Below are 25,107 nucleotides of genomic sequence, written 5' to 3'. Positions count from 1 at the left end.
ACTGTGCCTGCGCTCTAGAGCCCGTGAGCCAGAACTACTGAGCCCACATATCACAACTACTGAGCCCGCGTGCCACAACTACTGAGCCCGCGTGCCACAACTACTGAGCCCGCGTGCCTAGAGCCCGCGAGCCACAACTACTGAGCCCATGAGCCACAACTACTGAAGCCCGCGCGCCTAGAGCCCGTGCTCCACAATGAGAGAAGCCACCGCAATGAGAAGCCCGTGCACCACAAGGAAGAGTAGCCCCCGCTTGCCACAACTAGAGAAAGCCTGCGTGCAGCAACGAAGACCCAACGCAGCCTAAATAAATAAATAAATAAATTTATTTATTTTAAAAAAAAAAAGGTTTCCTGCACTTGATGTCACATCAGGTTCCGAGATCGTCTCAAGCCCTGAGGAGCGCCGGGTATTCTGCCAGGCAAGCAGCCACCCTGGACTCATCTGGCCTTCCTTCCAGAATTATGTCAGCAGAAGGTCAACAAATGCCATATTCCAAGTCAACTTACTTCCCACGTAAAGCTAACGAATTTAAGAAACGTTCACTCAGTATACTTAAAGATGCAAGGTATTTGTACATGGGCTACCATTTTAGGACCGGGCATAAAGAATATGGGTATCTGCGTGAATATGCCTAACGTATCTGCGTGAATATGCCTAACGCATCTCTGGAAGGATGCATGAGATGCTGTGAGGAGGGGAAGTGGATGGCAGGGCAGAGGGTGAGAGAAAAACTTCTCACCAAACATGCTTTGGGACCATGGGAATACCGTTCTCCAAATAAATAAAATGTTAAATAAATAAGTAATAAATAAACTCTTGCCCCCAAATCTCGCCTGCCCCAAAAGAAGACGCATTTTTATATGCAAGACCCACCGCTGGAATAAATAACAGCAGGAGGTTAGTACCCACAAGTAAGCAAGAGGCTAGCTTCTCTGAGTCACGTCCAGGTGAGCCCGGGATACAGCAACGGCCCCAATGAAATGCAAGCCCTTTCTGGATGCGGGGTCACTGTGTGACAATCGGTCATTGCTGGGGACAGAACCACAGGTCTCACTCTAGTCACGTGTGAGGATCCCTTTGATGGGGGGTGGGCAGAGCAGAGCGATGAAAAATAAAAACCTTGAAAACGACCAATCTAGGAAAGAATACCAGCAACGCCATCATCCAAGTCACGTGATTCTGGAGACTTTCTTGGAGGCCTTCTACAGGGTTTACTGAAGCAATTCCTGTTGATAAGTGATGAACCGACAGTACACATTTTATTTTCAAATTCCTCAGTCTTCAGGCGGTTTTCTCCAAAACACTACAGATCTGGGAGCGATCTCTCACCTGCAGGGGCTCTGGCTGACTGCGAATCAGCCAAAAGCACAAGGCACTCTGCTCCTGGCTGGGTTAACATCTGTGCCGTGCTAAGGTCACACAGAACGGCCCGGGCTAGGGCCTGACACACGACTGGTGGTCCCCGAATGAGATTCCCATTCTCCTCAAACCCTCCTAAGAGTCAGTAAAAAGCCAGTTTTCTAGAGAAGTCATCACATAACCTACTTTTTACAGACAAGCTTTTCTGCAGGACAATTACTCGAGCAAAAGGAAAATAAATATTAGCATGAATATTGCTATTAGTAATCATGCATACACTGAAGGCAAAGCCCAAATCACAAGGGTTCTCACAGAGTCTATAAACCACAGATTGGAGAACTGGATGGTGTTCCTTCTGCAGCTGCCTTGCTAGCAGGCTCGCAAGATTGGGGGTTTGGTATAACAAGCAAACACAGCTGAAGAGCCACCCACCTCCCCAGGGAATATTCTCAGAGACGCCACCAACAACCTCACCCACTACCTCAATTTGCTTCCTACCCCATGTACCCTTTCCTCAATTCATAACCAGCATGGAACCCAGAATATCTGTATTTTGGGGCGATTGCCTTTCCACAACAGCAAGACTCACAGAAGACAAAACGTTTGCTTTATAACCCCCGACAGTGATCAGCTCAGTCGATACACTGCATTCATTTATTATTTATACAAACATTCACTCTGCATCTAGTGTAAGGCAGGCTGTAGCTCAGCACTGCAGGGGCAGTGAGGAGAGGGACGCAGACAGGCCTCCCCGTCCAGTGATGATGGGAACGCACACTGTCCCACAGGATCCCAGCCCCCAGAAGAGGTCTGGATGGCACCCCAGCCAGGTCCTGGTGAGGGCACTCACGTCACCGGGGCCAGGTGCGAAGCAAGGGCACTGGCCGCAGGCAGAAGCAGCAGTGCGGGCAAAGGCAGGAAAGATGGACCTTGCGGTCCACGCAAGGGTTGAGGAAGAAAACGTGGCAGATGAAGGGGAGGAGGAGAAAGACGCATCCATCATATCAACAAGCACAAGCCTCTAGAGGTACCAAGGGGCCAGAGTGATAAATAGCAGAGTATCCAGATGCTTGAATAGAACTGACCAAAGGGGGTTCTTCAAGAAAGAATACAGGAAACAGAAGAAGCTTTCTCTCACTGGCTGGGATCTGCACGCTAAACAGAACAAGGGGCCTAACATGGCTGGGACTGCACCGCCAGCACCCTTCATGCCACACAAACCCCCGGAGACGGACGTAGCCACTCTGCACGTCCCCCAATCACAGGGGACAAGAGTAGCCGCTGCCCCCTATTCTAGCCTGCCTGACGCACGTCCCATCTCCCCCCCGCCAGTGACCTAGGGGAACCCCCACCACTCCCTTTCTTTCTCTTATTAAAGCTCCACTGCAAATATTTCTAGTCTCAAACTGCCCTCCTCTCTAACCCACTTTCCCTCTTCCCAATGTCTTTTTCTAATTATTCCCGAAAGGAGAGATTTGGAAGCAAAATCCTTAAGGTTACGGAAAAGTGTGAATTAAAGCCGAACCCATCAGAGGACGAGCAGTCGGTGAGGGGGTTACTGAGAACGACTGAAGAAGCATGGCTGGTCTTAGAAACAGTTAAAAATCTCTAGGGCAGGGACCTCCCTGGTGGCGCAGTGGTTAACAATCCACCTGCCAATGCGGGGGATGTGGGTTCGAGCCCTGGTCCGGGAAGATCCCGCACGCCACGGAGCAACTAAGCCCGCGTGCCACAACTACTGAACCTGCGTGCCACAACTACTGAGCCCGAGGGCCACGACTACGGAAGCCCGCACGCCTAGAGCCCGTGCTCCGCAACAAGAGAAGCCACCGCGATGAGAAGCCTGTGCACCACAACGAAGAGCAGCCCCCGCTCGCCACAACTAGAGAAAGCCCGCACGCAGCAACGAAGACCCAATGTGGCCAAAAAATAATTAATTAATTAATTAATTTTAAAAGGGAAAAAAATCTTCAAAAAAAAAAAAATCTCTAGGGCAACCTATCTGGATCGAGGTTGGTCCAAAGTGAAGGAAAATGTGCTTTAATCAGTTCTGCTGTCCTACTGGATGAAGCTCTTACCTGTCTTGTTTTGCAGCATTTGCTGAGGATTGCAAATAAGGTGACGTGGGGAGAGAGGAGAAGCCTCACCTAACTTCTTTCCAGTTAACACTTAGTGCTTTGGGTCCTCTATTTGGCAGGGAGAGTTGGTAAAGGGAGTAACACACTATTTTTGGAAGATAAGCCTGGACAGTTTGAAAATGTTAAGTTTCGGCACAATGTTTAACCCTGGAACTGCACCTTAAAAACCAGCAGAGTAACAGGATGTTCTGCTAGCCAGCTGCCCACTGAAATTTATAAGGAATTCCAGAAGGCACTTGAGTGTGGGCAGTTCTGTGAACATGGTATAGTCTCTTGACCCGGGAGGCCCAGAGACCCTTCCAGGTTTCCTCTGAGGTACGAACTTGTCACAATGATACTAAGATATGACTTGGCCTTTTTGAACCCTTCTCAAGTAAGCGGTGGATTTTCTAACTACAGGACAATGGAAAGCAGATGCCCTTGAGAACCGAGACGTCTGATTAAAGAGATGCATGTCAGTTTCTAACGTATTCATGAATTATAATGAAGATGATGAAATACATTTAAAAAATCTATGCTAAGTGATTAGGATGGGCATGGTATTTGATGAGAGCTTCTGTTATCTGGGAAACTCACTTAAGTGGGACACTTTTTCCTAATGATTACAAATCACTGAGGTCCTGCATGTGCCTAAAACTCTGGGGCATTAAGGGAAGGGGCTCGGGCACAAATATGGGGTGTAAAACTAAGCTTCTTTTTTTTTTTTTTTAACTGAAAAAATCAAGCTTACATTTTAAGGTTAAATATACAAAAACAATGGTCCCTATTATTTTTCTTCTTGATCATTTTAATTTTGTTTCTCTATGTCCCTAACTCACTACATCCTGTTGCCTTATTATAATACCCAGCAGGGAGGAAGGAAGACTCTTGGTGATTGTGAAGCCCAGCCACACACAGGCCAAGAGACTCTTACTAAACACAGTCTGATGACAATATCTATGACAGTGATTCTCTTTCTTCATTCCTGCGCAGAAACAGAGAATAGCTGTTGAAATGCTTGCAAATTCCTAGCTATCGATAAGATGGGAGTTTAGGATTTTTCTAATCTGCAGCTACCCACTCTCACATTGGATTTTTTTGATGCATAAAATATTTATTAATGATGCCACTTCATCCGTTTACCAAATGGCATCTCGCTGTATTCAAAGGAGTGTTCATTACTCAAAAGACCATCTGTCTAAGAGCTCAACAGAAGGTTTAAATAATCACAATCTAGTGAAGAATGTATGGTCACATTATATCAAGTCAAATATTTACATTGCTCAGTATTTTAAATATGAACGTTCCTACCCAGCCATCTACCACAAGTCAGCCTTAATTACTATGCCTTTCCTTTCTTTTTTGCTATTTTTATCTTCTGTATTTTCAAACCAGTAGAGAAATGACAAGGATAGCGTTAACTTAAGCAAACAGGATGGCCAATCACAGAAGTCTGTGCAGAACCTTCATGTAGACAAGAAATAATCCTGACAGCAGCAGTATTTTCAACCAGAAAAGCAGTTAAACAGTATTACACAAAGCAGAAGAAACATTTGGAAAAACAGCTGATTCTGCCTTTCTGAGCATTAATGACTGCGGCCATTGTTGCTGCTGCTACGAGCAAAATCGGTTGTCGCCACGGCTCCGCCGGTCCCATTTCAAAGCATCCAACACCCCTGCCATCTTCGTAATGCAGACAATAGAACCCTCGGCTGGGCAACCTCTCTTCCACTGGGGGAAGTGATACAGCAAGAAAACTCAAGAGGTGTATGGGTTAAAACACACAAACAGTAAAAACAAAAACAAAAACAAAAACAAAACAAAAACAAAAAAAAAACCTGTTTTCAAAATGTTCTTTAAAATATTCAAGACTATGGAAAGAGGAAGGAAAGGGAAAATAGGGGGAAATGGGCAACATGAAGGGATATTGTTAAATCAATTCACCAGGTGCCAGCTTGAAGTCAACAGCAAGTGCAGATGAGGAACAGCTAAACAAAAGCAGCAAACTGAGAGACAGGCAAAGACAAGTGGAAACAGCAAGGACTTCAGAGAACAAGAGCCTGGGAAAAAGGGGAACCCTGATCCCTCCACCTATTAGCTGGGTGGCCCTGCACCTTTGAGCTGGCTTCCCCATCCCTAAAGAGATCATAAAGTATGTGGGAGGACCGGCAAGAGGATTACATGAGATAATATGATGCTTGTGTTTGGCCCTCCAAACAAACAAACACAAAGTTGATGCCTTCTCTCATTTTCCCTTGAATATGTTCTGTTTTTTAAGTGACCCAGAACTGAGTTTTTCTCCATCTACGAAGATGAAAAGGTTAGATCTGAAACACTACACAATTGAAGGATTCTTATACCTTTAACATCCAAAGACTGGAAGGAATGCTGGGTGAGGGTACCAAACAGCACGTTTACTGCTCCACGCGACACTGGGGGCGGACCACAAACCGAGGGCGCCGAACCGCAAGCATCTGAGCAGTCCGTGGAAACGGAGGCCCTGTGCCAGAGCGGACAGACAGGCGGTCCTCACAGCATGAGCTGTGGGAATTTAGAGGAAGGAGAAAAAGGGCCTGGGGGACAGCGGGGTAGATGGGGGTGTGCCTCAAAGAACGGTTCCACTCTATCTTCAAAGAGAGAAAAAGGGCAGCGCACTCCGTCCGGGCTGTGCAAAGCCTCACGGAGGATGATGGATAAACAGGTATGGCTGGAGCAAATGATTCATGTTTAAGTGGACAGTGAAAGCTACAGCTGGAAAGACTAGTTATTTAGCAGAAGTGCCGAGCATGAAAAGCCAGGCCGAGGAATTTTAACTTTATCTTGAAAGCCCCAGGTTTTCAAGTCAGAGAAGGGTTTAATTTATAGACAGTATTTAGCCCTGTGCCTCAAAAAGAGGAATCAGTGACTAAAAGACAGCTTTCATCAGTATCAATAACAACAACACGCTTATACATGGCACCACATGTTTTTCCTGACTCTTTGAGGTATAAAGTTGAAACCATGAGATTTGTGGCTCTCGCTGACTTATGGAATTGGTATCTGACACAGAGCAGGTAACCAATAAGTATTTGCTGAATAAAAGAATGCACAAGTGAATGGATTACCCCAGGAAATACGGTGTCGGGAAGAAAACGGGAAAAGGAAGAGGGGAAGAGAGAGGCAGGACCAATGGAATGAAAAGCGGATTCCTGTAATTAACACACTCAAGCCGACACTACAGTGCAAGTCCTCGCCCCTGGCCCGGCTGCAGATGGGAGGTGGCCACAGTGCCCAGGGCAAGGAGTCCGCCCTGGACCCAGACAGAGGCCGTGTCCCACCTGCTACCATGTTTACACTCTTCCCCACTCCGGCATCTATGGAATGTTTCACTCCCCTTACAAATATATATGTCTAAATCCTCTTCTACTATAAAACTCATTTTAAAATTTGACCTTTTCTATAGTTTGTGAATATTTCCTCTCTCTGTTGACAGACTCTAAATTCCTAGAGTACAAATAACATTTCCATTGACTATGGAGCTGGAGCCATCAATGAGAGACCAATAAAAATTTTCTGATTAAGGACAGATAAGGCATCAACAAAAATCAAACTTCTGCTAAGCCGTCTTCACTCCGTCTTCACTCCTGCATTCGGGCGTTCATTAAGCATTTACTAATGGGCCATGGCAAGTGGTGAAAGACACTGAAGGCAAGAGCTCTGACTTAAGGAAGCTTACAATATACCCAAGGAGACAAGATGAACAAACGAAATCTTCCCACAACACTGCTTTCAACTTCTTCTCTAAGAGAATATGGTTTTTTTTTCCAACAGAACAACTGTTGAGGACCAAAATGGATATATTCTGTTTTTGTTTGTTTGTTTTGGGTTTTTTCGTTTATTTGTTTTTAAAGTTTTATTGGAGTATAGTTGATTTACAACGTTGTGTTAGTTTCAGGTGTGCAGCACAGTGAATCAGTTATATATATCCATATATCCACTCTTTTTTAGATTCTTTTCCCATATAGGCCATGACAGAGTATTGAGTAGAGTTCCCTGTGCTATACAGTAGGTCCTTATTAGTTATCTATTTTATAGATAGTAGTGTGTATATGTCAATCCTCTATTTTAAATTTCTACCTTGACCTCCTGTCTGTGACTCCGAGCGATAGAAGTTAACAAGTGGTAAAATCATTTAAATGCAGTCATCAGAGAAAGTCAGAAAAGAAGGGAAAGGAGGAGAGATCTCTAAGTCAGATGTAAGATACAGTACATCAGTGGCAAGACTGTCTGGAACTTCAGTAACAGGACAAAGATGTTCCAGTGAGAGTGGCTCACACAGGAGAAGACACAGGGAGGGGCTATGCTAAAAGAGGGGATTATGAAATAGAATATTTACGTGCCAAGTTCTGTTTTTCACACACTTCCTTTAATCCAACCTCTCAGGTGATGAAGCCTTCGACAGGAAAAACCTTTCCAACAATGACTCCGTCAAATCAGTTTCCTTTATTCTTTCTCAGGATACCCTTAGATTCCTCTTCAGTTTGCTTTTGCAAGAACCCTGGTGTAACGAAGAATGAAACAATTACTTATTTTAACTGGCGTGCGCTATTTATGTAACGCAGATGGGTCTTGACACTATGGCACACGCAGGGATGTTTTCTTTCTAGAAATGGGATCCGCAGCCAGCCGTGTCTGGGGTACACCCTGGCCCTGGCAGCTGTCGAGGCGAGCTGGACATTGTTCCCAGGCACGCCACAGAGTTCGTCAGTTTAATTTTATCTAACAGGCTAAAACAGGTTCAATTATTTTTATTAAACTGACAACAGAAAAATAATTTCCAACAATGAACGTCTGAGTGAGCGATCTGCGTGCCATACGCCTAGTCTGTAATTAACAAAACCAAATGTCCCCTTTTTTCTCCCTATTAAGTATTGGACTTGCGTCCTTATAGTAAGTGCTTATGGAAGAAAAGCAAATAAGTCAAACCCGAAATTGCATTTACAAATGGATGTACATTCATTAGTCAATTCTGGCCGAGGCTTTTACTTGAAAAGCAGATACAACCCGCACTCGAAAACTCGAGGCTCTAAATGGCAGAGCCTGTGCTCAGCAACACTGAGGAAACAGGCGACACTTGCCCTGAACAGACGAAATCACCGGGAGAAACGTGTTGTCTTGCAGTTGTGTTACCCCCAACCCAAACTTAAACGGGAAAGTGTTTCAGACTCAACGACTCAGCTCCAGGGTATTTAGGCCAGAGCGGGAAAGCAGGTTTTCATGAAGGCAAGTCTGGAGGTAATCCAACCCACGGTGACACACTTCACTCACTGCCTGACACTCACCTGGGGCCACAGAAGCCACAGAACCCCCTCTGAACTTAACACCCCTACGAGGGTGAGTGTGGACACACGCACTTCTCCCAAGTCCTGAAGACAGGCTCTAACCACGTGCCACAGAACACAGATCCTAAAACTGCTCTGCCATAAACAGGCTCTCACCGAAATATCATCGCCAAGTCCGAGACAAAGCAGACAGCCAATACATAATCCACCTTTTTTCAACGCCCACTGACAAAGCCCCCAACGGCCAATGTAATCTAATAATTAGCATATGTAAGGGTAAAGGTCCAGACCATGACATCAGCTTCACAGCAAATCAGCAGATTCAAAAAAGAACCAACTAGCCCACTGAGTCTTTGGAAATTCCAAATAAATGAAAGGATGAAAAGGACAGAACAGCAGGAGAGAGCGGAGTCCATTCTCAGTCCTAGCAAGCACACACACAAAAAACACATTTCTAAACCAAGCCATTCGGTGAATTCTCCACTATAGAAAAGTACGGGGGGGGGGGGGGGGCAGGGAGGGCGGATTTATCCATCACAAGGGTATTAACTCACAAGAGCATTAACTAAAAAGCTGCTTCTCTGGCAACAATGTCCTTGAACAGCATTTTGAAGTAAAGACAAGCCCAAGTTAACCCAGAGGACTGTCAACAGTTCAAAGATCACCGATACTTGGTGATAGCCCCCAGAGAGCTAACGCAGAATTCCTCAGACATGACATTCCAGCCAAAGATAGCACAAGTGTTCAGTCTGAAATATCGGCCTCAAGAATTCAGGGTCCACTGGGCTGTTCCAAGATGTTTAATGTGTAGACTGTGATTACAGCTGTATCAGGACACCTCTGCCTGTTCTAGAAACTAACAGAGGAATAAACTCACCTAAACTGAGCCTCCATCAAGGGTTAGGCTGGCAGCCGAGACCCTCCAATTTCCCCACATGGATTTCATCTATTGGGGCTCCAGGCTTTTCGTTGGCGGTAGGGCTGCCAGCGTTTCTCAAGCAGAGATACCCAACTGGTGATCGCCATTTACTTTTTAAAAGAAAGACCAAAAATCCAAAACTTCTTTTCCCTCCCTTCAAGTGGCAGGTAGGGCCACGGTGCGGTTTTAACACACCAGGTGAAAATGAATTCTGTAAATGTGCTCTAACTGCTGCAGACCCTGATAGGAATACGACCCCTGTCACTCAGGAGGCAGTTATTAATGGAACATAAACTTCAGATATGGAGAAACCAGATAGGTTAAGTCTGTAGTCCAAAGACAGAAACAAGATAAAGTCCAAAGAAACGATGCGTCATCAGGAGCTATTTTCAATCGCACTTGAGAATCTCTGAACTTCTGCTTTGTAAAACTAGGCATCTTACCCTCTCTTCTACAAAGTTTAAAAAAGAAGAAGACTGAAGGGCTCCAAGTTAATGCACACTGGGGTCAGGCTTAGGTCTGCAAAACAACAGATAAGATGATTTACCCAGAAAAAGTTAAAGTACACTTCTTTTAGAAAGTTCATTTCATTTCCATTTTTTTAGACCCAGATACCCAAATCGCAATGAGTACAGAATAGAGAAAATCAGGATGGCCAAGAGAGACACAAGCCAGCACTTGTGACAGTTCTGGGACCATGGTCAAGAAGGGAGAGAAAATCCTACACCCAACAAAGGTAAATTTTCATCTGTGCTCCATCAGCAAAAGAGAGAACAAATACTAAAGAGGACCGCTCAATAAAGTAAAGGGACAGAAGGAGGTGAGGGGCTCATGTGGTCAGTGCCTGTCAAATCCACCGGAGGTGCTGGTGCAAACGTCTGTTGAACAGAATCAGGAGGTGTATAGGACGGACGGGAGGACGTAACGTGTTGAATGCCAGCTTTGGTCCAGGCTCCAGTGAAGGCATTCTATTTTAGGTAAGATGTCCAATGACGTCATTATCAGCATCCTTATTAAATGTGAGATAAGGGGCTCAAAGAGTTTAGTTAGCTCTTCAACCGAGGAAGCCACATACTCCAGGGGTAGGTGTTTAATTTTAGTCACAGGTTTAGAAAAATGTTGTGTGTTTCTTCAATATGCGTACCATTGACTCTCCCAGCCCCACAGGATGAGAGGCCCTACCAGACAATGACCTCCACCAGAATTTCCATTCCCTACCACTGAACCCTGGTTACCCCAAACCCTAGGCGCTATGGACTTCCTGAAATTCCCCAAGAACATTTTCTTTCCAGCCAACGAGTCCTCCATGTGTTCTCGCCGCCTTTGGGAGCTGTGGCTCTCACCTCCTTCTGTATTCCGACAAACATTACTCAATAGCATCATTACGTATTTATTTACATGTTTGTCTGTCCCACTAGACTAAGAATCTAGAAAGCAGAGAAAGCTATTCAATTTCATATTCTCTCACTCTGCCGAACAAGGTACCTGGCACAGTGAAAATGCAAAACAAAAACAAAAACCAACCAACAAACAAAAAATGTCAGCTAAATGAAACATTGCCAGGCAGCCCAGAGCTGGAGAGTGTCACCAAGCCAAACATCCTGTGCCAGCATGACAATGAACTGCTATGTGACCAGATGACAGATAAATCCCATGTTTAAAACATTTAGGCAGAATGTTTTTATATAAATTGTTATATCCACACCAACAAAGCAATGTTGGTATGGAGAGTAAACCAAAACAAAGACACAGCCCTCCCGGAAAAAGTGACAAGTCGTAACAGCACCATTCAAACAGAACCCTACCTGGAAACTGGCCGTCATAGACCTTCGTCTTGAACAGTGAACCTTCCCCAGAGAGCTTAGAAGCAAGGGGAACCATCACCCCCTCGAGATTCAAATTCTAAAGAGCAAGAAGCCTAGAGGCCTGTAAAATCTGACTGTTAAAGGCCTAATCCATGACAGAATATAATGAAAGAAAGAGTTTGGGTCAGGGAATGTGGGGATGTGGAGAAAGAAGAATCCCGTAGCAAATGCTGACATCCAGAGGAGAAGGACCCTCAGCCACTAGAAGGGGCGTCTCCACTCTTGTTGTCTGTACCAAGATCTAGCAATCGTTCAATTCACCAGTCTCCCTTGTTCCACTGCAGAGATGCCAGCAACCTTCCGACCTCTGCCCACCTGCAGGCAGCAAACGTGAGGGCCGAGAAGAGGTCGGCATTCAGGGCCCCATGATGGTTATACATTTTTGTAAATTACTAACTGGGCATCCTTGGTACATACTCAGCTTAGTGAGCATGGTAAATGTGATCATGGGTCTGAGAGATGCTGAAAAAAGTGGGTCTGAGAGTGCGCTGGGAAAAACAAAGTTTTTTTCCTGAATGCCGAATAATGACCATTACCCGCAAAAGTCTTCTGAAAGAGTTGGCTGGCGCTTCTGCTGGCTGACACACCATGCTTCACATTCACACATGTTCTCCTCAAACTGCTACACTGTGTGAATCGAGTTTTACTGAAGGTAATCGCTCTTGGTTCAACAGCAGTTTTTACTAAAGAGACAATAATTTACTCAGCAAGACTCACTGTCCTAATGTAAACCAGACTCATAACCTCTCAGGGTAGAAACGTCATGGAAACACCTTGGCTACACCAGTACGAAATTAATACTGCCTGGGCAGGGCTGAGGCTCATTTCTGCAAAACTTAATTTGCAAAAACCAGCCCAAGGCTACCATGATATAAATTCCCTTCATGTGTTAATTTCACACATGGAGTCCTCATCCCACCAGTAGGGCGGTGATCTCCAGTATGTCAAGTAAGGGGAGTGTCTGGACATCAGCCTTCCAAGCCCCTCAGGGAGCCAGAGCCCCGCTTCCCCCCACCCCGGCCAGCCCACAGGAAAGAAGGATGACGCTGGAAACCAGCCTGGATGAGGAAAGCATTTCACTATGCAGAACACCATCACTGGGCACCAGCATCTCATCTGATAAACTTTTCTTCCACATCTTCATGCAGAAGAGATGCTGTGGATATGGGCAAATAACAAGATAAACTCAATCAGCTCAGCTGGATCCAACGGGCACAGAGTGCTTTGCTTTCCACAGCCAAAGGCACAAAGCTGGTAAGAAGTGCAACCCATGGGACTTCCCTGGTGGTCCAGTGGTTAGGACTCTGTGCTCCCACTGCAAGAGGCATGGGTTCGATCCCTGGTTGGGGAACTAAGATCCTGCATGCCAAGTGGCATGGCCAAAAAAATTTTAAAAAAATAAAGAAGTGCAACCCTTCTCTGCCCAGGTCTGTGTCCTTGAGGGAACTGTGCCAGGTTCTATAAAATAAATACATTAGATGTCTCAGCTTAAAGATACTGTTTATAAAGACCATGAATTAATGAGCTGTGCAGTGTCAGAATGCATTAATAAAATCACCCCGAATATATATATACAGTATGTTCACAACAATACAACTCAACCACACATGGACACACCTATTCACTGAAAAAAAAGATGAAGAAAATTCTCCAAAAATGTCATCAGTCTTTATAGTTGGGTTCTGGCGCTTGGAGTGATTTTATTTTCTTCTTTCTACCCAAATATTGCATATGGAGTACACATACTTTTAATGGGGAGAGCCCCATGAAGCAAAGAAGCCTTTCGATACAAATATAAATATCTTCTGATTTATCAGTAACACCTGTATATACCACCTTAAATCAGGAAACTGCTCTATCAGAGTGAGTGACAATGTTTCTACTAAAGGCTAATTTGATGCAGATATAAGTTGACTGCATCTGTTCATCAGGGGCATAAAAGTCCTGTGATTCAGGGAGAGTAAAACCTACATGTTGGCAAGTCATTCTGGAAAAAAATGTCCTCCTGTTGGTTCCCCCGATTCATTTCTTGACTTTTTATCCCTCTATCACACAAAGAACTGTTGGACTTTGAGGGCCCACAAAAGAATTAGCTCAGTACAGAATTATCCCTTGGTCGGTCCTGGATTGCCAGCAAAGAAACTTAGTTTGAGTTTTTATTTATTTATTCTTATAAATTTATTTACTTATTTACTTATTTTTATTTTTGGCTGTGTTGGGTCTTCGTTGCTGTGCGTGGGCTTTCTCTAGTTGTGGCAAGCGGGGGCTACTCTTTGTTGCGGTGCGTGGGCTTCCCATTGTGGTGGCTTCTCTTGTTGCGGAGCATGGGCTCCAGGTACGCGGGCTTCAGTAGTTGCAGCACGCAGCCTCAGTAGTTGTGGCTCGCAGGCTCTAGAGCGCAGGCTCAGTAGTTGTGGCATGTGGGCTTAGTTGCTCTGCGGCATGTGGGATCTTCCCAGACCAGGGATCGAACCCATGTCCCCTGCATTGGCAGGCAGATTCTTAATGACTGCACCACCAGGGAAGTCTGTAGTTTGAGTTTTTTTTAAAAAAAGAAAAAGTTCTCCCTGTGATGATGGAATGGCAGGGTAGCCAGCAATTTCCTACCCATCAGACTATTAGGTAGAACCACTTAAATACCTCCTAACCCAAACCACATCCCAAACCAAGCAGTCAATAGGTAATCAGTAATCTGGTCATTAGTAATTTATTTACCCAAATAATAACATTCGAAAGAAGCTGCTATTCCCTGGCAATCACGCGCCCACTGCTCTTTAATAAAATCCTTGGGAATATAAAATTCAACTCAGTACTGTTTTTCGGATCATCTGTCTATCGGGTTAATTAGTACTCACAGATCCCTTTATAAAGTTGTAATTCCTCACATACAGGAAGGTTTTCCAATGATTGCTTAGTCCTCGTGGAAACAAAGTGACTGCTTTTTGGTTAACTCGGTCAGCAGGAAGGGCCTCCAACTCTCAGCCGCCTGTGCACCTGGCAGGTGTGGGCAGGAGGGCGGCGCCGAGGAGTAGGCAGGCCCAGCCGCGGGGCAGGCCGAGGCCTCCAGCCTTTGGGTGACTGCGGATCAGGCCGGGAACCCTTGTGCAAAGCCTCCCCCACAGCAGACCCAGGCCCTGGTTTGGGTTGGTGCTAAGTTCTGCCAATGAGCCAGAATGTAAGCTTCTAAGTGGATATAATTCCTGACAGGGAACAGAATCATGAGAGGTACCATTACAGGAAAAATACCAAAAATAGAAAGTTTGGATAATAAGAAATGTAAATTATCCCACTAAAGATGACAGATTTCAGAGCCCAGAAATTTATGAGAAAAAAAGGTAAATAAAACACTGCTTTATCCTGAGCTAGAATTGTAATAGATGTCAAAGGAACCTTTTTTAAAGCATTAAGTTTGCATTCGTTGAGTATTTATTAAGCACCTACCATGTGTCAGACAAGTACATCATGACTCTTACACATCTGTCCACACATATGAGTCAGCTGATACAGACATTCCCTACATGGACCAGGTCCCTAGGAGCTACACCGCGATCTCCACGTCACCAAGGTCAAGTCAGGCAAATAATATGAATTCCTGGACCTTTCCGATCAGTGACATAAATGACCACCTCATTCTCCTAGATTCTCTTCCCAACTCCACATCATTGTCTATCAAGGTAAAGGAAAGGGAGGTTTCACATAACTTTCAAGAAGTCAGCTTCGCTTATTTTAAACGGCTTTGCAAATACGTGTCTGGTCTGTCACTACGTGATCAGAATAAGCACTATGTTTTAGGCCTTGACTTGCCGGACTCCGAGGGGCCCCTGTTATGAAGCTGCTTTGTCGGCTGAAACTCGCTGATGAACCCATCAGCGTGCAAAGCTAACCAGAGCCCCACTCGACACAAACGTGAGACCATGACAATGGCAAAGGTGATACACTTAACAATAAGTCTTTCGATATACAAGCATTCAAACCAGGGGCTTCCCTGGTGACACAGTGGTTAAGAATCCGCCTGCCAGTGCAGGGGACACGGGTTCGAGCCCTGGTCTGGGAAGATCCCACATGCCACGGAGCAATGAAGCCCGTGCGCCACAATTACCGAGCCTGCGCTCTAGAGCCCGCGTGTCACAACTACTGAAGCCCATGCGCATAGAGCCCATGCTCCGCAACAAGGGAAGTCACCGCAATGAGAAGCCCACGCACCACAACGAAGAGTAGCCCCCACTCACCACAACTAGAGAAAGCCCGCGCACAGCAACAAAGACCCAGCACAGCCAAATATAAATGAATAAATTAATTAATTTTTAAAAATGTTAGAAAAAAAAGGGAAAGGAGAAGAAATAAAAATTAGCAACCCGACATACACCTGCGAAGCTCTGTGTCTGGAGAGCCGGGACACGGAGGAGAGCTACGCAGACATCTGGCATCACCTGTCAGGCTGCCAAACCACTGTATTTTGAAGCTATTCAGACGCTTTCTAAAGAAGAAACAGAAAAATCCTATGTGCCTGAACTGGGAGGTGGGAGAGCCTACCTATATAACTCAGCCCTTGTCAGACAAAATCCAGCAGCCTCAAAAGGTTCCATAGCTTTTTAATAAACCTATTGTGTGGGTTAGTGCCTAAAAATAGTACAGTTCGGCAGGCAGATCACACCCAGGAACCATCCCTACACACTCAACTTCCAAACAATAGACAAAGGGATGGAAAGAACACCAAAACGTATTCGCGGGCAGCATGCAAGCCCCTGCGGTCACCTCCCCGCCTGGATTCCTCACCTTGTCTGAACACACAGCAAACCAACTTAGCCCAACAGTCTATACAGGAAGATGAGGGTGGGGATGCAAGGACCGAGTGCCCCACTTCCGTAGTATTCACTACCACCTTTAGGAGACTTTTTCCTCCCCACTGAAACAGACATGAAAGTGATGACCACATCTTAGCGGTTGTTGATTATGCATGGCTTCCTTACGCTAAAACGGAGTTCTCAGCCTTCACCGTGTACCAGGATCACCTGGGGAAGTTTTTAAAGATACAGATGTCAGAAATGTAGTTTCCAAGTCAGTTTTTAAGTATCAATTTTAAATATCGGCATTGGTACTTTTTAAAAGCTTCTCGGGCGATTCGTACGGATGGCTAGGGCTGAGAACCACTGCTTAAGACAACAAAGCTTTTAGGTCAAGTCAGGTCCACTGCCCAAGCCGCGGGGCGGCCAAGAAAAACCTGGAGGGCGGGGGTAGGTGTTACCGGAAAACTGGGTTCGCCTCTCGGTGGGTGTCGAACCAACAGACACAACCAAGCCAAAGCGCAGGCAAAGGAAGGATTTATAAGTACTTGCAGCAAGTAAGGAGAACTCTGTGGGTCTTTCCCAAAGCCTTGTCTCCCCCAACAGCAAAACTGGAGAAGTTTTAAGCTAAGGGTACATGCATGCTCATGAGAGGACTTGAGCAGAGGAGAATTCAGCACAGAATTGGGGCAAAGGTCAACAGAGTCCAAGCTTTAATTGACTGAAGTCAGGAGGGTCAACTGCATCATTCCATCCTCCACCTGGGGGGGGCGGGGGCTTAGTTTCTGCAGAACTCAAAGGTATATTATTACGTGTATCTCTTTAGGAACCAGGACCCTGTCCCAAGGCTGCACTATGGTTTCCTGACTGTTCCTCCCTTGTTTCTGCATCCCCTCCCTTAAGATCATTAATTACTGAGACCTGTTCAATAGCGAGCACTCTGGCCAGGCTTAGATCACAAAATGGCTTAGACCAAGATGGGTTCTTATGTCGAGAAAGCCATTCCTGGTTCTCTTTCTCCAGGACCCACCCCCCCTTAACCTATCTGCTTACATAAGCACCAGGAACAAAGCCTGCAAAGGCTGGGCCACCCAGAGGTCACGAGTGCTACTCTTCTAGAAACCACCACTGGAGAGAATAAAAATCAAGTCACAACAGGCGGCTACCAAAAAAAGTCAGATAAGATCATAAGAAAGTGAAAAACGAAAACCCACATTTTAATACTCCTTAATTCCCGATTTTAATTTCGCCTTTGCTTTTTCCTTCCTTTTTCTCAATGTATTTATAAAAAAGGGATTCTACCATGGATTTTTACTGTGGGAACAATAAAGCTGAGATGGGAAAATAATAGTGTTTTACAAACAGATTTTAGTGCATGTATCAGATAAAACCGAAAGCCAGCGAATAAAATAGCTAGATCAGTTGTAATAAGCATTACCTCACTGAATGCATATAAAAATCTTACCATAGCTTATCATCTCTATTTTGCCAATATCCAAACTGTGACACATAAAAGAATAAGTAAATTGCCCAAGGTGACATTAAGTTAATAATCTGACAACGTGGATAGCACACCCTGTTGTTGTCTAACCTTAAAATGAAAGTCCTTTCACGTTCTTGTCACTAAATCATACTATTTCCACCAAGCCCATTTGCTAGATGTTTGTCTCTGCAAATACGTGCGACACCAGCACAGGCAGCTAAGAGCTAAACTCTCCTTCCGAAGTCTCTGGAGCAGCTCTGTCCGCGGAGTGCCTTCATCTGCAGGGTGGGAAGACAGCCCAGGAGCTGTTCCCGCCAAAGGAAAGGACAGCCTGGAACAGAAAGTGCTCGTAACTACCAGCTGGTGTCACCACCACGTTGAGGGGAAGAGAGAATCAAAGAATCTGACCTTAGAAATATGTTCACGTTTGTTAGCAGGTTATTAAATATAAAAAGTTGGTTCACTTCACCAAACAGGTAGACTCTATTCCTCTCTCTAGACAGGGAAGGCTGCCACCCCCTGACTCCTGTTGTGCCTCAAGGTGTGAAGGGGACCAAAGGACCCTGAGACTACAGCCTCCCAGATCACAGAAACCTGGGGCAGAAAGACTGCGGAGTTGGGAAGGACTCTCAGAGGATACAGTTCCTTTTCTTCTCAGCTTCTATGCGGCACTCTGCTAATTACCAAGGCAAGTTGCTTTTATCAAGGAAAAACAATGATTTTACTTCAGAATCAACATCTTAACCCCATCCATTGTTCCTCACTGAACTCTTCCTTTCTGAAATTTTCCACTGATCTTTCCTCCAAAGAGAAATGTTTAATAAAGACAAACAAACAAAGGAAAGAAAACTTACAAAACTACAATGTGTTCTCTGAAAAAGCCATGTTGGCTCTCAGGTTCCCGAACGAAGACGGGCGTGAGCATCTTGTCACTAAGGAAATACACAGGATCTGTCTTTACAGCACAAAACTGTGGGTGTTTTCCGAATAATAACACTGTAGAAGGCGTACGCAATGTTTGACTGGGCATTTTAAACGTTTCGTAATGATAACCCCTAATACACTGACTTTCTTATTGGTCATATTCACCCTTCAGAAATCACGCAGAATTATCATTTAAACTAAAAAGCCCCTGAAGAGTCAACAAAGCTGTCAAAGATGTGGCGTTCATAACCCTTAGGGACAAGTGTGTTTTGAGAGGCTTGATACTTCAAGTGGGTCTTCAGGCCATGGGTGGGTCGTTCATATTATTCTATCAGAACCAACAGTAGTTGTTCCGTATTATTCCAGCACACATCCTTAAAGCACTGCTGGGATTCCATCTGGTTTTACAGGATATCAGTATGTTTAACTTTTTTTTTTTATTTTATAAATTTATTTACTTTTGGCTGCGTTGGGTCTTCGTTGCTGCACGCGGGCTTTCTCTAGTTGCGGCGAGCGGGGGCTACTCTTCGTTGCGGTGCACGGGCTTCTCATTGCGGTGGCTTCTCTTGTTGCGGAACACGGGCTCTAGGTGCGTGGGCTTCAGTAGTTGTGGCACGTGGGCTCAGTAGTTGTGGCACGTGGGCTCAGTAGTTGTGGCTCTTGGGCTCTAGAGTGCAGGCTCAGTAGTTGTGGCGCACGGGCTTAGTTGCTCTGTGGCATGTGGGATCTTCCCGGACCAGGGCTCGAACCCGTGTCCCCTGCATTGGCAGGCGGATTCTCAACCACTGTGCCACCAGGGAAGTCCCAGTCCCCTCATTTCTAAAAGGGGGATGATAATACCTACTTCAAAGGACCGTTGGCAGATGAGATGAGATGGGTGAAGTACTAAATAGTACCTACCACATAGTGAAGAGTAAACAAATAAAGCTGCAATACTGTACAATCGTAATTATTAGGAGGAAGAGGAAACGGCCTGCGAATACATTGTGAATGTGACTAAAAGTGTCTGCACATTCGATCATAAGGTCCCTCTCGTGTGTGATCAAACTGATCAGGGTTACATTTTGGGAAAAAAATTACTTGTAATACAATGGGCATAAAGCACATTGTCATGTACTCAACCAGTTAGAAACTAACAGGAAGCACGAGAAATTGGAAAAAGAGAATTAAAACAAAGAATTCCCTAGTTATCAAGAAACACATATCTCACTTTGTCCATCAAGAAAAACAATTCCAAGTACAAAGCAGGTTTGGTTTTGTGTTTTATATCTGACTAGCATGAATCAGTCCACAAGAAACCAAGGTGCTGGACCCATCAAATTAAGGGCCAAATCCTACTTGGTTCAAGTGATGGATTCAGGGGGAACAGAAAACTAAGAGTTCTCCCAGGCTTGGGAGGAGGAGGCCGAGGAACCAGTAGGACTGCCTCTGGGACACAAGGAGAAAGGGTGGTTTATGTGATGGAATTTGCCCCGCCTGCCCTAAGCCCTTAGTGACCTCAACAAATTCTCATACCCTCTGGGGCCATATAAAATCCCACAAACCATCTTTCTACACATCTTTTTTTGCTATGAATAAAGTACACCAAAATGTACATGTCTAAATGCATTCATTTATCCACTGAAATGTGTGTATTAAGTGCCTAGAATGTGCCAGACATCCTGGAGGGGGCAGAGTTCCACAGTCATCTCAGCTCTCTAGTATTATAGTAAATGAACCTTGTATTAGAGCTACTTGTATGTACTTTTTTCCTCTCCCATTAGATTACAAACTCCTGAAGGGGAAGGGCTGCATTTTAATCATCTTGTTTTCCTTGGCACCTAACAGAGGGCTCCACTTACAGAAATTACCCAGTAAACATCTACTGAACAAGATCACCCTCCAGGACACATGGGACAGGGGAGCTCACGGTCTCTCTCCCCTGAGGTCTTCAGATTTTAAGACTGCCTGCCTGAGGTGGCTAAACCTTTCCAAATCTGGCTGCTAGATTTAGATGTGGAATGAAATGTTTTTAAACATAACCTGGGAAATATTAACCCACCGTTAAATGCTATGAAGATAAGCGGCAAAAAAGACAACCTTGAGGAAGAGATGTGAGATCACCTGAACGTTTTCTGTACAGGCTAATGCATTTCTCGACGTCCAAGCCACTTCAGAGTTCCAACTCGCTCTTGACGTCCTGATCCTGACACCACATGGCAATGCTGTTGTCCGCAAGCAAATGACCTCCCCCCCAGCGCTGTTCCCTTCGTAGAGAGATCTAACCTAGAAACTAGGATGCTTCTTCAGAAACTTGGACAGGACGATGAGGAATTTACCAGTCTGAGAACATTTTAAGTAAATGGAGATAAATGATGCCCCCCCCCCCCAGAGGTCCATAGAGTCCTAGGATTCTACTGGCCGTAACAAAATTGGCCAAGAAGGAAAAATAACAGAATCACAAGGAAGACTAGCACCACCCTGCCTATATTTATTTTCATTCCAGAAAGGTAGAAGGTTGAAGGTGAAGCTGAGAGCAGGGAGGGGAGGAACAAGGTAGTCCCGGCATCAAAACAGCAGCTTTCTGAGGCCGAAGGAGTTAAAAACTCTTACCAGAAATCTGAAAGATGGATGAAATGCACATCACTATCACACTATGGTACCGGCTGTCTTGGAAAATTTTATTCATCTTTGGAAGAATAAGAATTTGGAGCTCAGCTCCAATTTTTCTGCGTAATCCCCTAATGATAATAATTGACTTATCCCACAGAACGAGTCTTCTAATCCTCTGATAAACAAGCTTCTAAGCCTGTATGAAGGTTAAATAAGTCCTAACATCATCAATGAGAAATGAGGACATGGAATGATAAAAGTATCTGTACAGGATTATGCAAGGAGTACAGCATCTCCTCCGTTCTGATGCTATGACAGAATTTACAAATTACAGTGTTCTCATTACGTATAAATTTGTGCGAGAATAAAGGGCCTTGCAAAAGGCAAAATAAAAGAACCAAAGCAAATGAACTCCACTTATATATTTTTTTTAACAACACATATCTTGTACAGATTTGTGATATCACCTTTAACTGGGGTATAATTATAACCCATGTTAAAATAGCCCTAAAAGGATTTTCAACTCAGGATTTTCTAATGGATCCACATCATAAACAACTAAACAGTTGAAAGAAAAAGAAAGAAGAAGAGGGGGAGGGGAGGGGAGGGGGGAGGGGAGGAGAGGAGAAGAAGAAAACTAAGAATTGGCAAAAAATAGTTGTTTGATTTGTGTGACAAAGGGCTAATATCTGAATAAAGAAGTTTGAAAAAAAAATCAGTACACGTAATAATTCAAAAGTGGGCCAATGAAATACAAGTGGCCAATAAACATGTAAAGGTGTCTAACTTCAGCATTCATTTTTAAAAAAAGAACATAAATATTAAGACAGTGAAATAGTTTTTACATTAAAATCAGAAACAAAACATTGAGATGTTCACTGTTGGTGAAGGCTAGAGGCTCACTCATACGTCAGTGAAGGAATCATACGTGAGCACAAACTATCTGGAGGGCAATCTGGCAACACCATTGACATTTTAAGTGTGTGTACTCAGTTGTACAAGTCTATATACAAACATTTTGTTAGGAATAACTAAGAAGCACCTCAATGTCCTCCAACAGGGATTAGTTAAATAAATTATAGTCTTATCTACACAATAAAAAACAATTCACCATTAAAAAGAATAGGCAGGAACTACCTAAATGTTGATAATGAAAAGATGTCTACAAAATATTGGTAAGTGACCAAAAGCAACCAGAGAAACAGTACGTATTGACTAATCCCATTTTTGTTTTTTTGTTTCTGTTTTTTAAAAAGTGTGCATGGAGATTTCAAAGGTCTATCAATAGAGATTGCCTTTGGCGAGTGAGATTACAGGGGGGATTTCTGTGTTGTCTGAACTGAATACATCTATAAATCTAAAAACTAAAGCACATAATTTTTGACAAAATGAAGGATGCTTAAAATTATATCATGAGCATGTGTCACAAACGTTTATACGGTGGTATATTCTATAATAAACCCACACCATCGTTCATCAGAATTAGCCGTAAAGAAATTAATCTGGAGACCACGGCCTCTAGGTTAGCTGCTGTACACACCGACTAGAGAAAACCTAGAAAGGGTTCGTTCCAGACAGCAGCCATCTCCCCAAGGTACTGGGAAGCGCAGTAAAGGACAGAGGAGAGTCAAAGCCGTGTCTAGGCCGCAGGAGGTGCCCCTGGTTGGCGGCAGGCTGGTGTCAGAATGAACTCATCACCGGCTTCCACAGGGACCAAGGAACCAGCAGGGACAAGCCCAGCTGAACAAAGGGAGGGTCTTTCCTTAAAACAAACCGAGGTAACACTTCCTGTGCTTCTTGTGCTGAAATGTAAGTTATCTCCCTCTATCGCTGTCCCCCCTCAGGATTTACTCTGCCTCCAAAGCGTTCATTAGCACTCAGCCAAGTCACCGAAGCCACATTTAAGAGGGAACAGCCTTTTCAGGCTAAGAGGCTCTACTATCGGTTTCCTGATTCCTCCTCTTCTCTCTCCTACCACTGCTTTCACAATTTCACCATTCAACATACATATATACATATATATCACGTATTTATAATTTGTGGTAAGGAAGCATGTGATGGATATCTACTCTCTCCTCCAATAATACCTTGCCACCATTTAAGTGCTTGCCCACTTAAAAACATTTTTAAATGCAGGCTCTCAGACCACAGACTTCAAAATGCACCAACACACATAAACGACAGAGGCTGCAGAAATAAAGATGATCAAGAGATGTGACAACTAAATGCAGGACCTGACCCTAGACCGGACCCGTGTGGAGGCGGAGCACCGGGCAGGACACTTTGCGTCAGATGACACCCCTGGAACACAAATTATAGATGAGCTGTAAATAACGCATCAGTATTGAATGATCCGAAGAGGATCACTGAACTATTAACTAAGTGAATCTCTCTATTTCTAGGAAATACACACAAGTACTTGGAGGGTAAAGGGCCGTGATGGATGTAACGCATTCTTAGTGCGGAAGAAAACTGTGTGCGCGCGTGTGTGTGTGTGTGTGTGTGTGTGTACGCGCACGTGTAGACCGAGAGAGAAGAGTGGTAATCCACTTTTGGTAATGCAGGGCCAGAGACCAAATGTGCCAGGGGATGGTTACTTCTGACAGCTCTTTCACAAACCCACCTTATCTCCTGCTGTTACAGAAAACACAGCATTTGTGAGCACGCACACACAGGAAGGGAGCCCTGGCTCTGCCTTTATTCTGTGTCTGAGGGAAGCGTCTAGGTGACCCCAGGCAGAGCCAGCTGGAACTCATGCAGGAAGCCCTGATCCTCTTCACCTCTCCCTCCGTAGCCTCCTGGCCCCTCCCTCCATCACCGTCTTCTCCGTGCAGGTCTCCCCTTCCCCCCACCATGCCACACAGCTCCAGCAGGGGAGCAGCCCTCTACCCACCATTAAGCTCACACTGTCCCTTTCATCTCAGGGACACTCCGTGTAGAGACGCACAACGCAATTTCTAAAATCATATCCTCTTACACACATCAAGGGACACTCACAGGAACTCGCTAGCGACCCCTTCTGAGGCCTGAAATTTAGGCAACTCCAAGCCAAACGGGCTTTCTAAAGCTCACCCCTGTCCGCTGAGGAGGAACAAATCAGAACTGCGGGCTTCCCTGGTGGCGCAGTGGTTAAGAATCCGCCTGCCAACGTAAGGGACACGGGTTCGAGCCCTGGTCCGGGAAGATCCCACATGCCGCGGAGCAACTAAGCCCGTGCGCCACAACTACTGAGCCTGCGCTCTAGAGCCCGCGAGCCACAGCTACTGTGTCCACGTGCTGCAACTACTGAAGCCCACGCACCTAGAGCCCGTGCTCCGCAACAAGAGACGCCACCGCAGTGAGAAGCCCACGCACCACAACGAAGAGTAGTCCCTGCTCACCGCAACTAGAGAAAGCCTGTGCACAGCAATGAAGACCCAACGCAGCCAAAAATAAAAAATAAATTAAAGTATAGAATCTTTAAAAAAAAAAAAAAACATTCAATCCGCAAGCCTAGGGGAACAGAAACAATCTTTTTTGAAAAGCCCATGCATGGGACACACACGCCCATTTTCAAGCTGGAGGCAGCATGGGGGTAAGGATGGCTCTGCAGGTCCGGCCTTCCTGGCTGGCTTACCTCAGCGGCGGCAGCAAGTTCCTGCACGCATGGCCAAAAGCAAGATCCTGCAAGAGAGGAAAGAGACCCAGCTCAGACCCACGGGAAAACTACTGCTCAGCGGCTTTCAGAGCGTGATCTGAGG

General features: G+C 45.0%; 1 protein-coding gene across 7 annotated transcripts in view; it reads right to left on the bottom strand.

Moving 5' to 3' along the window:
- The window catches only part of SIPA1L2 (signal induced proliferation associated 1 like 2), a 218,573-nt gene that overhangs the window by 142,790 nt on the left and 50,676 nt on the right, over nt 1-25,107 (bottom strand). Inside the window, exon 2 of one of the 7 annotated variants that reach the window (XM_082407559.1) lies at nt 24,984-25,030. The exons of the other annotated variants lie outside the window; for them this stretch is intronic. The gene's annotated coding sequence lies outside the window, so the exon portion shown is untranslated. The remainder of the gene's footprint in view (nt 1-24,983; nt 25,031-25,107) is intronic. 7 annotated transcript variants of the gene reach the window in all.

The sequence above is a fragment of the Balaenoptera borealis genome, assembly GCF_965194805.1.
Source record: "Balaenoptera borealis genome assembly, chromosome: 10".
NCBI classification, from domain to species: domain Eukaryota; kingdom Metazoa; phylum Chordata; class Mammalia; order Artiodactyla; family Balaenopteridae; genus Balaenoptera; species Balaenoptera borealis.
The sequence above is the reverse complement of the archived record's forward strand: the minus strand, read 5'-3'. Positions and strand labels throughout refer to the sequence as shown.